The sequence below is a fragment of the Carassius auratus genome, unplaced genomic scaffold (genome assembly GCF_003368295.1).
Source record: "Carassius auratus strain Wakin unplaced genomic scaffold, ASM336829v1 scaf_tig00029205, whole genome shotgun sequence".
In the NCBI taxonomy this organism is placed as follows: Eukaryota; Metazoa; Chordata; class Actinopteri; order Cypriniformes; family Cyprinidae; genus Carassius; species Carassius auratus.
Genome location: NW_020525751.1, coordinates 89,339 through 102,082, shown reverse-complemented (window position 1 = coordinate 102,082; position 12,744 = coordinate 89,339). Strand labels below are relative to the sequence as shown.

Genomic DNA, 12,744 nt, shown 5'->3' with positions numbered 1-12,744 from the left:
TGGTCACCATCATGACCTGTGAAATATGCACTTTGCATATATGGGCATTACATATTTTTGTGCATCTTACTGTGCCAACAAGCCATTCAGATTGCAATCCTGTGATTTTTTACTTCATTTTTGTTCAAAGTCTGCACAAGACAGAAGTTGCATTGACGTATATCTGAGTCAGACGGCTTCTTGAATAAGGACAGAACTTGATTTTGTTCAAATCATTGATCATTGACTATTACAGTTTTTTTGTTGTTGATATTTATTATTCTTTTAAATATGTCTATAGTTTGCATTAATGTTTATGTATTAGTCTTAGTTCATTTAGTTTTAGTTGCTTAGGCAACTTGATACAATAAAATATGGTTTTTATTACAGTTAATGTTTATTTTGCTTCAAGGAAAACAGTTTTTATGGTTTTACTTTTAGTTAACGATAATAACCCTGCCACAATATTCCATAAAAATTTTATGGTGACTTTAAACCCATTTAAAATCCATTTCCATGTAAGACGAAGAGACGTCTCATCAGTCAGCACAACATCTTCGTCTACGTGTCTGTAAATGTCTGCACTGAAGTGTCAAATGACTGTAAAATGATCGAATGTGGAGGGTTTTCAGGATGAATAATTTTAGTGGAGTAAATTGTGCACTTTAAGTACTATTTCTCTTTATTTTACACTGTCACTGCCAGAACAAAGACTACAGTAGCAAACACACAGTGTGTCACAATATTGCACAGCGAAACATCATTATGCATTATGCTGTTATATATGAAGCTGTATGTATGAAGTAATCGCAAGAAAGAGAGACTATAGTAACAGTAAATGTGTGCATTATTTGGAAAGATATCAATGTCATACTTTAAAAATGTTATGAGATACGACCATAACAGATGGGGATGAGAATGAATGTGTCTATGTGTGAATCAGATGATTAATCTTCATATATATTGTAGTATCTCTGCAACCTCCTGCAGAAATGTACATGTTAACCAGAGATTTCTAATGTCCCATAGATGTAATCGTGATTCAGGAACATCTTCTAGAGCAGTTAGAAGGAGATTCAGCTTACTTTACTATGTTTTTACTACAGTAACTGTGGTGTTTTGAGTGCATTGCCGCTTGCATTTTCTGATCTATCGCACACGAGCTGTATTCCCCCAGCATGCATCACTGTCAAATTTATGAGCTGCTGCTCTGTCATCGATTGAGTGACATTCCCATGATCCTCTGCTCTGAGCGGGGATTCTGTTAATCTGTTTTAATGAATCAAAAACAACTAATGTGACTTGGCGTCTGGTAATGAGATGAGGAAGCTTATGTACTTTAGCCCTTTAAATTCACAAGGCGAGAACCTGTGAGTTATGTTAAACCCCTTGTCGGGGTGATCACACACACACACACACACACACACACACATGCTTTCAAACACGTTGCCTGCAGGCGGATCATGAACCCAGAGATCAGATCAGGTCATCAGGACACCGCATGTCTTCAGGCAGCACTTTTGCATGGATCTGCATGGTCCTCATGTCATTTACAATCAGGCAGAAAGCAATCAATCGTTTTGACCTTTTAATAAGGATTTTTCAGTTTCACAAGCCGGTTTCAAGTGTCTCCTGAATTAGCGCTCACGTAGCTGGTATTTTCCTTTTTTTTTTTCTACCCAAGCGTGAGTGAACTGTTTTGTGTAAATGCAAAGCAGAGGTGAGGTGGATGTTAATGGCTGCGTGTCTGTGAGAGCCTCTTCATCCTGCGCGTCTGTTCACTTTAAAAGGTTTAGATTTGCATCCCTGGAGACCCCGAGCACTCAAAGCTCATCCACTTTAACATACGGGCACACCGGAGAGCCTCTTCAACCCTCTTATTGCTCTCGGAGAGCACACACATGCGACAAACAGACACAAGCCCTGCAACCAGCTACCTGTCGTCCTGTCATCGAACGTGCTTGTGTTTAATAAAGCTTTAAAGTCAAGATGAGCCTGTTTACTTCCTGAATGCATGTTTCTGGTCTTATTTTACAAGATTCAATGGTGCACAGAATTAAAATGGTCTTTGCAATCTAAATAAAATCACACTATATGGATGAATTTCACTCGGGTTACAGAAGTAAACAGGTTTCATGTTGACTTTTGCTACAGACTTCCAGCATGCAACCACACACACAACACGGATACAGTACATAATTATATACACGTATATACAGGTGTGATTTTAGACTGAAGCTCAAACTTGTTTGGTTTGGATCTTCAGTCAGCCCTGTTGTCCCCTTATATGTGTATTATTGAATAGTACAGACTCCAATCTGACCATCTATATGCTCGTATTGGGGTTGTTTTTTGTACTTTTAAAATTTTGGTCTATAAATCAAATATTTTTGCACTTTTTGTCTTTTTTTGACATGCATCACCTCTATGCATGTGTAAAGTGCTACAACATATTTTCTATTTATATATATATATATATATATATATATAAAAACAATAAATGCAATCACACACTCGCCCAGACTTTCCACACTTATTTTAGGGGAAATCTGTGATTTAAACATGGTGAAATATGTTAAAATAGAGTCAAATTCGCCAAACTACAAGGATGAGGGATTCTTAAAACTTTGTACATGATGGTTGTTGATGGGTCAATCTTCAATTTGTAACTGAAGAGTTCATTTACAAAAACAGATAATTCATAAATAAATCATGTTTTCTTTTTTCTTTTTTTTTCTGCATTCCATTTGATATCAAATTACAGTTGGGTTGTTTGATTAAATAATAATAGCTTAAAATACACACACTAAAACACAATAAGAACATGATAACACAATAGAAACATGATTTAAGGAAATTAGTAATCTGTTTTTGCAAATAAACTCTTCAGTTTACTTTATCTTTCCACACATACAAACACATCCAGACATGTACCTTTGTGACCAGAACACACATGTGAAATATAACGCATGCACACACGTTACTGCTCATCGGGCCGAGCGTATGTTCTTGTACTGGCAGAGCAGCAGGTGTTTGAAGGTCTTTTTGAAGGTGATGTTGCAGAGGGCGTAGCAAGCGGGGTTGATGGTGCTGTTGATGTAGCAGAGCCAGTATCCGATGGTCCACACCGTGTTGGGAATGCAGCTGGAGCAGAAGGTGTTGATGAGGACCATCACGTTGTAAGGCGTCCAAGTAGCCACGAAGGCCACCAGGATGGCCATAATGGTGCGCGTCACCTTCTTTTCCCGAGAGGATGGTGCTTTTTTCTTCTTGGGCGGCTGCTTGGTCATCTTCACGATCTTCCTCGCTACATGGTTCTGTCTCTCGGTGGCCGGGACGATCTCCACCGTCGCGTTCGAAGGTGTGCAGCAGTCGCCTTTTGGCGATTCGGTCATGATCTTGATGCATGTCAGTTTGGAGCCTCCAGCTTTGGCGCGGTGCCTCGTGGGAGCCTGGTTGTCATTGGCTTTGGATGGTGCCGCCTCGTCCTTTTGATTGGTTACAGCTCCGCTGCCAGAGGTGGAGTCATTGGAGCTTTCTTTCTCCTCTGCAGGAACGCAGTTTCCTCGTCCTCCATCTTCCGCCTCTGCTTCTCCGCTTGCCGTGGATGGGGCTTTACCGTTCTGGAGTTTGGCATCGTGTTGGTTGGTGGCATCATCTGTTAGCTGGGTCTGTCCTCTGTCTGTTTCTTCAGCTGTTAGGTTGTTGTTGGTGGGTTTGTTGGCCGTGTTTGCGCGGATCTGATTGGATGATGCTACATCGAGGTTGCCACCTGACGGTTTGCGGTTGTCCTTCTTGACACGGCTCTTGCTTGCGCGGGATATCTGCCAGTACAGCACCATCATGATAATGACGGGCAGGTAGAAAGCAGCAATAGCCGTGCCGAAAGTGACCGCGGCGTTGGAGAAGAACTGAATGTAGCACTCCTTCTCTGGCACCGTGCGCCCGCCAACGATAAACTGCCAGAACAGGATAGCTGGAGCCCAGAGGATGAAGGACAAAACCCAAGCCGCCGCAATCATCATCCCGGCCATTTTGGTCGTCCTCTTCACTGGGTAGCTGAGCGGCTTGGTGACGCAAAAGTATCGATCAAGCTGATGATTAGCAGGTTCATTACGGAGGCGTTGCTGACCACGTAGTCCAGCGCCAACCACAAGTCGCACACGACCGGGCCTAGCGGCCAGTATCCAATCACAATGTAGACTGTGTACAGGTTCATAGAGCAAAGGCCAATGATGAGGTCAGCACAGGCCAGGCTGAACAGGAAGTAGTTGTTGACAGTCTGCAGGCTTCTGTTAACCTTGATGGAGAGCATGACCAAGATGTTCCCGATAACGGTCACCAAGCTTAGTGAGCCGGCCACCAGTACAATGAACACCACCTCCACTGTCTTATACGGGCTCTCGTCCGCCGTCTCCAGGGTCTCGTTGCCCTCAGAGGTGTTCCAGAAAGTGAAGTTTATTGTATCCATGGTGTCCACACTCAGGTACAGCTGGTCAGTTCACTATGGGAGGATGTATGACTTCTGGCACCTACGTGGGAGAGACACAAGATTTAGTATGTTGCAAATTATGAGTGATTTGAGTCTTGAAACTTTCAATGATCTGAAGATACCAGAACCCCAAAAAGACAAACAATGCACTATTTGTAATATGTATAGGCAAAATTTTACCTTCCAAAAATGGTTTGGCAATACAATGGTAAAGTGATTGTTTCAAAACATAATAGTACATGATTACTTGCTTAATAATGTTAAATACAGTGAACTGAGTTGTAAGCAACTTTCCCAACTGGGCACCTATCAGGCAGCGCAGAGCCCAAGCCTTGGTATTGAATGTTTTTTTCTTGAGTAACTCTGGATTGGGCTAGAAGGAAGGCAAGTTGGTGTTCTCCTTGGTTACCTCCTGAAAGCATGTAAGTTGATTCTTGTGGGTGTGCTTTGTTCTGAGAAAGCCACAACTCCAGCTTATGGGACCTGGCCACTGAAGGTAGATGACTAACTACTTCCCCAACATTACTGGCCCACTGCCAAATGTCGAATCCGCCAGAGGTTAAGAGGGTACGTAGCCGATCCAACCATGCTTCTTGGAAGGTAGGTAGACTTTGTAGACAGTGGTCTACATAGAAGCATCTGTCCACTGAGAACCTCACATCATTCTCAGGATTACTTTGCAGAGCCACATGTCATTGTAAGAATCAATGACATGACAAAAGATCCGGTTACATCAAATTATTCGTTCGCAAACCGGATATGACTTTATGGATATGATAAAGGATATGATAAACTGTTTTGTTTTGAACTCTCTCTCACAACAGACACGGAAGAGAAGACAATGCTGAATAAAGTTGTAGTTTTTGCTATTTTTGGAGCAAAAAATGTATTTTCGATGCTTTAAATTATTCTAACTGACCCTCTGATGTCACATGGACTACTTTGATGATGTTTTTCTTACCTTTCTGGACAAGGACAGTAAACCGTACACACAGTTTTCAATGGAGGGACTTAGAGCTCTCGGACTAAATCTAAAATATCTTAAACAGTGTTCTGAAGATAAACTGAGGTCTTACTGGTTTGGAACGACATGAGGTTGAGTTATTAGTGACATAATTTTGACTTTTGGGTGAACTATCCCTTTAATACTGTGAGATACAACATACTCCACAACAGCGGCTTAACATCGAATTAGCGATGAAACATGATACTTTGGCTAAGAAGGGAGTGTCTATAATTAAAACGGGTACTCAGAAATCAGTCACAAACGCTCATTAACCCATACAAACACAATTAATCCCTTGGATCCCGGCCAGGCGCGGTGAATGACAGGTGTGCTAAGCCCCGCCTTTCTAAAGTATAAATGCAAAAAAAGGTGAGCTATTTAATACAACTGCATTTGTGAAAATTATGTGAAATTATGTTTTCGCGCTTAACGCAGCGCGTGGGCAGTTGGCGGTTGCGAGAAGAATCAGCGGGAAGATCGTGAGATGAAAGCAGTTTTACCTCACGGAGGTTTATAAAGTGTTATTTTGCTGAAAAACGGCATATTTTCAAGTTCCAGCTTTTTACATCAGATAATATTACCGTAAGTGTGTGTTTTGGTTTTAATACGTTCCAGCTGTGTAACTTATTCCACACTGAATCCATCAAAACTTCACCGCAACATCACAGTTTGAAGTGAAGAAACGGTTACTGACGTCATATTTCAGAGTTGAACAGCGAGGTAGTTTAACTAAGTACTTTAATGTAGTTCAATATCGTTGGCTTCATGTAAATTAACATTGAACAGAGTGTTTTGGACATTTTCCATGATCACACACACACTCGTAAAACATCGAAATATCTCGTTAAGAGTGCCAGTTCCAACATCACGCCAATTAAAATGTGAAGGGTATGATTTCATCTAATGTAAATAATGAAACGGATGAAATAAGTGAAAGGGAAATTTTAAGCACTGCTCGAACTTGAAAGCGTTCGTGACTTTCAACGTCTGCTTTAAAGTCAACAGCACGCGCGCTGTCTGATCCATCTCCAGCATTCAATTACACTGGCTCCTCGTGAGCGCGCGCGTTCACTTCAGTCCTGCTTCATGTCAAGAAGCATTTGTGGCTGTCTAAGGTTCTTGAGTTGACTCATTTGCTTCTTTGGAGATTTAATGTTTCATCACATGTTTTTTTTTTAGGCTCTGCGTTTTTTATTTCTTGGGTTAATTTCAGTAGCCTACTAGAACTGAATAAATTAGTTCTGTAAACGTAATCGTAAATCTCATGAAAACACGTAGGTTAACTTACATTTCCAAAATATATATAAAAAAAAAAAATCTAAAATTTAAAATGAGTCTTAATTCGCCCTTCCAAAAAAAGTTCTTAAATTGGCATTACAGTCATTAAATGTCGCATTAACTGCAGTAAATAAATAAATAAATATCTTCCTTTTTCTCGTTTTGCAATGCAAATATCCAAACATCCTTAAACCAAGATACAGTTACTTGAGATGCAAAGTAAAGCTCATAAGTATTGTTTTCTGAGAAACCAAATAAAATTAAGTGAGTTAATGCTTAAAACAAGAACAAATCAGTGAGGCATGAAAAGTCGTCATTCATCATAAATGAACTTGATTTTGATCAGTTTCTCATAAAACAAGACTTCCCATCTCATGTCATTTTGCTTCTCAGGTATCTTTAGACGACTGCACTGGAAATCATGTGAAAGAACATCTGCATGATCAGAAGGTGCAGTAAAAGTCATGCATTTACTTTTTAATAAAACCTTACAAAAAAAAAAAAGAAGCCTTTTCAGTAGTTGTGAAAATAATGTCAGAGGGCAAAAAATCATAATGGTCCTAAAAATAGTAGCCGCTGACATTTGTGAATCGTGGATGACTGCACACAACAGGTTGTATGAATTCAGAGCCGGTTCTGTAACCTTACAACTGTTTGATCCTTTGGACTGGAGAAATAAGGAAAAACGACAAATTGGGACTGTCAGCTTAATCTCTTGCTTGTGGCTCAGTCGTGCCTTTCCTCTTTGTATTAAAAATCAGGATTAGAGCAAAGGAACGGTTCCCATATGAGCGCCTAGGGGCAAAATTAACCTAATGCTTGTCTCTCTCTCTCTCTGTGTGAATGTGAATAGATGTCCGGTAATGGTGATTAGAGGGAAGAGGTTATCAGTCTTACGGAGCGACAGTTCGCTCTGTTTTTCTCCATTAAAACGCTGCCTTATTTGCTGCTTTTCCCCTGAATAACCAGAGAGAATTCACTTATCTCCAGTGCCAGAAAGCCCTAATCATGGCGTTAGCCACAGCACTAAGCCAAACTAATCCCTATAAAACGCTCATGTCCAGCAATCTGTGTTTTTAGGAGAAGCTAACAGCAACAATAGAGACGGAGCCCGCTGTGTCTGCGGGGAGGAGTCAATAACTGCAACACAACACATCACATCAGCGTCCGCTACAGGCAATGCATTCAGACGAGCTCAGTTGTGTGTACACAGTGGCTTCGTTCCAAAGCCTTGCTGTCTATATAGTCAGCTGCCTTCTAGTGCATCTTAATTAAAACTGTAGATTAGGGATGCTGGGCATCCTGTAGGCAGCAACTGTGTGCATCATATAAATAACTCCTTAACGTGACGCACGCAAGTCAATAGACTCTCAGCTGACTCCAGCTTACTGATTAACAACGAAAACACAAGATGCTGTGCTTGGTTGGAGCAAATGATGCAGTTGATGCTGTCATTAAAAAATAAATTAATATATTTACATTTCAATTTATATATATGTTTGTATATATAAAACACGTTCTGTCCGTGAAGGACGCAGGTATCTTTTACATCTACACTGTAAACAAATATTGTTGCTTTTTGTTTAGGTACAACTAAAACATTATTGGAAATTGTCTTACATAAAAATATTATTTCAGTCTTTTTGCTAACATTCTTTTATTCAGTGTGTTTTTTGCCATTCATAATTATTTGTGGAATTTGCTATCAATTTCTGAGTGAATTTTTATTTTTTATTATTTATTTATTTTTTACACACAGAAAGTACATTAAATGACTTTTTTATATATATAAAATTTCTTTGTTTTTGTTTTTTTTAGTAAATATAAAATTTTAAGATTATATGTAATTATCGTTTTGTTTATTCTTATTTTATTCGATTATTTTTAAATTTGTATTTGTTTGTAATTGTTAAATTATTGAATAAAACACATTTAAGTGTTGTTATCATATTATAATTGAGTTTGCCATGAATATACCCTTTGATGCAAATATAGTGTCAAATGTAAGTAAAATAACTAAATTCAGAGTGAAAATAGTTCAATATAAATCCTGCACCTCTTTTTTTCTTCAATGAAGAAACCAGCATGTTTTGGAAGAGAACTTTTGTATTTATTCAGGCGTCCTTTCTTCTGGTTTTTATCTACTTTTGCGCTCTCCCCTCTTCAGGCTGTGTTTTCAGGGGTCATTTCATTGGTGGTTTGTGTGATATCCTGCTTTTGGAGACATAAAAGCTCGGACCTGCTTGACTAATCAGGTGTAATGGAATGCATTTGAGTCATTAAGCGTCCATATATTCGGTTCTTCAGAAGCCGGCTGTTTGTTTGTAATGACAAACTGCCCTCATTTCCAGTCTGAATTATTCTTCCCGAGACCACATTGATATCCCACCGCTGCTTACTAATGGACTCCTCTGATCTCTGGTCCAAATTTGAGCCGGCCGGAGCCTTGTGTTGAATGACAGAATGGAGAAGTTTGGCATTATGAATAAGTTTTGTCAGCCTTTCGGACTTCAGTCGGTGTGGAATTGGCTCAGTAGAGCTGAAAATTGCCTTTGCCCTATGGGACGCACCAAGGACTGATCTCCAACTTTTCCCCCTTTTCTCTTTCCCCCTTTCTGTGCTTTGCTTACTGTTTTCCTCTCCCATTCGGAGAGAGGGTTGTGTCCACAGTGCAGATGATAAATCTCAGCGTCTGACCACAGATGCATATATTTACATTAACAGTCAAAGCACAACGGCCATCTTGACCTGTATAATAGATCAGCTCCAGTGTTTGCCTGGAATAATGCTCTCTGGACGGTAGCCACAACAAAACAACAAAAGAAAAACATAAATCACTCATTTGCTCATGAGTCTGAGCCAATCATATAATTGTTATGAGCCTTTTGTAATGGTTTTTATAACATTTAGCAAACGTTCAATCAGAGTATGTTCATCGAGTCTTAATCACTACAACAACAAAAAACATTAACTCAGAAATTGGTAATACATTTTAAAAATAAATACAAAGAAATGGCATTTTTTTAGTTCACATATCACAATTCTACTTGTTTTTGCACTTAAATAAAAAAAATATATTCTCACAATTTTCACTTGTCACAATTGCCAGTTTATATATTCAGAAATGCCAGTGCATTTATATTTATAATGCACAACTGTGCATTTATATCTCATAAATCCATAGCAAGTCTTTGATTTGACTGAGTTTATGTGATTATTTTTCATCTGTTTTATCTGCAACATTAGTCCAGTCGTTCATTTACAGCAAGCATGTTCATCTGCATCTCAGTTTGGGAAGAATGAAAATATAGTTTGTGGTTTATATAATGCTTGCTTTGCTGAATCTGTTTTCGTCCCGGGTCTCTAGCTGGACCCCCCTGTGGCTCCGGTCTGGATTATGTTGTTATGGTCAGTGTAATCGAACTATTAGCATCCAGTAATGTACTGTGATGTTGACTGACACACACAGCATCAGTGAGTTCAGGACCAGTGTCTTGTCTCTGCTGTATTGACTGCGGCGGTCCTGCAGCGCTCTCTGATTAGATAGTGGCATGAGATTTCAGTCTAAATGGATGAATGGCTCCTCAATGCGATTTTAATGATGTAGTTCTTCTGGTGCAGAGATTGTCTTTCCTGTGCAGCTGACGGCGGTGTGGACCGAGAGAGAGACGGGGTGTTTTTGGTTCACATTTTAATGATCAAGAGACATAAAGTGTGTTTAAATGGGTCATAGGATGTTGCTAAAAAAATATTATGTGCATTTGGTGCACCTGCAGTGTGTTTATGGTTCACTGAGGTTAAAAAAACACATTATTTCTGAAACGCGTCGTTTTTTACAAAGCTCATCGGTCTGAAAAACGAGGTGTGCTCTGATTGGCCAGCTATCCAGTGCGTTCTGATTGGCTGAAAGCCTCTACGCATGTGATGGAAATGTTACGCCTCTTAACATACTGTGATGCTGTGTGTCCCGGCACGATGAGACAAAACCAATTAAACCCATTACAAACAAGACATGTGTTGCATCCATTGGGGACATTATTACAGATTATTATGACTTATTCTGGCTTTTTATGCATTGCATCACACCGGGTAAATAAAACTGTATCTGCACTTGTGATTGGAGAAAAGACAAGCAACAAGAGCTACTCTACACTGCTCAAAACTTGTGTGTGAATCATCAATGGGAAATTTTTTAAATATAAAAACGTACTTACAGGCTGTAATTTATTTATTTATTGTAAAATGTAAATGCATTTTCCGCATCATAACACCAGTCTTCAGTGTCTGCAGAAATCATTTTAATGTGCTGCTTAAGAAACATTTCTGATTATTATCAATGTTGAAAACAGCTGTGCATAGGTATACAGTTAGTTTATAAAATGATATGCATATATGCTGTCTAGGAAATATGACTGTGGTTTATTGTGGTTTTTCTCTTCTCTAGGTGTGTGAGTGAGGTTTCCAGCCTGTTACAGATATCTGACACAGACGCACACGGTTATATCCGAGTGAGCTCACAGCAGGTGTGTGTGTAGCAGGTGTGTAGGTCAGGCTGAAAGGTTAATGACAAACTGAGGAGAGGCTGAAAACAGACTTACAACAGATTCCACACGAGCTTGTTAGAAGCATTCGGTAATATTAAGTGAATATGCGAGTGTTTATAGTCAGCGATGGCCTGATACTGATGCCTGATTGCGTTTGACAGGCAGCAGTAGTGTTTGCGACGTCTTCCATCTGCTGCTGTCACTCTGGACTTTTAGTGTATGACAGCACACTGACAAACACACTTAACGTCTCTGAATCATCCTGGAAGGAGTTTACTGGAGTGAACAGCTCTCGAACGTCTCGTTCACCTGACACCTGAAGCCATCAAGTTTGACCATCAGAGCATCTGGGAAAGTGTGCAGATAAATATGTTTAGATTGAGTTTTGCTCCGTATGTTGTGTGTGCAATCTGTGCATGTGTGTGTTGTGGTCTCTAGGACAGGTGAAGTCAGTACTGGTTTGTGGTGTGTGGGCTCAGCTGTGAGTGTTAGCAGATGGAGATGGTGCTCAGCAGGGCTCGATGGACGCTGGCGCTGCCCCTGAAACAACCCATTACGGACACACGGAAACATCTGGCGATCTGGATATCGGCTCAGGACATCTGATGCAATATTAGCACACATGCACATATGCTTTTTGTTACAGCTTCTTTCATTAGACAAAATCCTTTTAGCTGTTAGTCAATCCTGATTTAAAGTTGTGCATGTTTTGATTTTGAGTGCATTAGTGCCCGTAAATGTGGTGTTGGTTCCGGGTGTATATTTTCCGTTCATTTTCCCCATAGGGATTAAAAAAAAACAGCGTACACGGTATAAATCAAACCAACCGGCTATGAGGTTAATTATAAAATTGCAAATTTTAATTTAAAGGAAAATAGTGTTTGAAACTTGGACAAAAAGGCAAAGGTACAAGACTGTGAACTTAATGACTTTAATAAGGGACGAAAACTACAATCCCATGATGCATTGTGTGGTAGGACAATCAGTCGATGGAGAAATATAAAGCTATTCATTTAAAATAGTAAATTATATCAATCCTCGGTTATGTCATTTACTGTGCTTAATAGAAGACTGTAAATGGAAAATTGTAAATAGATAGATCTGCGACTCTTAATTGGTGGAATTTTCTAGAGAGCATTATGGGTAATGTAGTTTTTCACCACAGATGCCTCTGTTAAACTTAATGAAAATAATGCAGATGTCTCCCAGAAAAACATATACCACCGATTACCAACTCACAGCAGGTTTGTCTATAAAGGTTTATAGTCTTAAATCAATTTCCCTGTGGAGGAAATGTTTTTACTTCCTGCCCCGAATGTTGCACTCTATTTAATTTTTCCCTCGAGGTCCACTTAAAATGTTTTTTTTTTTTTTGAGCCAATATAGTTTTTGATACCCATTTTCCACCCTCTCTATATGGTTACACGCTTTTGATAGGTCATTTG

At 39.5% G+C, this 12,744-nt stretch overlaps 1 pseudogene; it reads right to left on the bottom strand.

The window, feature by feature from the left end:
- Positions 1 to 2,758: 2,758 nt before the first annotated feature.
- Positions 2,759 to 12,744, bottom strand: part of LOC113079784 (muscarinic acetylcholine receptor M2-like) — a 60,954-nt pseudogene continuing 50,968 nt past the window's right edge.